The sequence below is a fragment of the Anneissia japonica genome, unplaced genomic scaffold (genome assembly GCF_011630105.1).
Source record: "Anneissia japonica isolate Jap-2015-1 unplaced genomic scaffold, ASM1163010v1 scaffold44753_len786_cov103, whole genome shotgun sequence".
Classification (NCBI taxonomy): Eukaryota; Metazoa; Echinodermata; class Crinoidea; order Comatulida; family Comatulidae; genus Anneissia; species Anneissia japonica.
In genome coordinates, this window is record NW_022683209.1 from 1 (window position 1) to 698 (window position 698).

Consider the following 698-nt stretch of genomic DNA (forward strand, 5'->3'; position numbering starts at 1 on the left):
CTGCTAATGATAATAACGGAGTAGGAACTTGTAAAGCAAATATTATTATTATTATTATTATTATTATTATTATTATTATTATTATTATGACCCCGTGATACGCCACTGAATATGACTTGTGTTTAGATTAGGAGTAAGATATTATAAACCGTAATTAATACACAAAGATTATTGTTTAACAATCATTTTGTAGAGAGTAGAAGTGACCGACGTAACTTCATATCAGATTCAGATTTCAAACGTTATAGAACGACATCGACGGCTGCGTGGCCTAATGGATAAGGCGTCCGACTTCGAATCGGAAGATTGTGGGTTCGAGTCCCATCGTGGTCGATTTCTTATTTTTCTTCTTTTAAAGCCAATCAAATATGCACTGCCACCAAAGATCAAGACAATATTTAAGAAAAAATAAAATCATAAGTACCATATAGTCATTAAATTCAGTTCAGTCTCAGTTCGAAATCAGTATCCCATTATTTACAGACGTTTTATTTCAAATATCCTACAATGTTTTTACTATGCAAAGACTATGTATAACTGAATACGTAACTGTCTCTAAATTTGCAAGAAAAAATGTCTCTCGTTCTAATTTTGGTTGAAAGCTATAAGATAATGAAGTACATACACATTAAGCAATTAATGTATTTTCAAATATTTGTATTAGGTGGCAGGCCTAGCATTATTTTTAAGGTAATTAG

The 698-nt window shown here is 31.1% G+C and overlaps 1 non-coding gene across 1 annotated transcript; it reads left to right on the plus strand.

The window, feature by feature from the left end:
* Positions 1-260: 260 nt before the first annotated feature.
* Trnar-ucg lies at positions 261-333 on the plus strand. The gene has a single exon. It is a non-coding gene; the product is annotated as a tRNA-Arg (tRNA).
* The last annotated feature ends 365 nt before the right edge of the window (positions 334-698 follow it).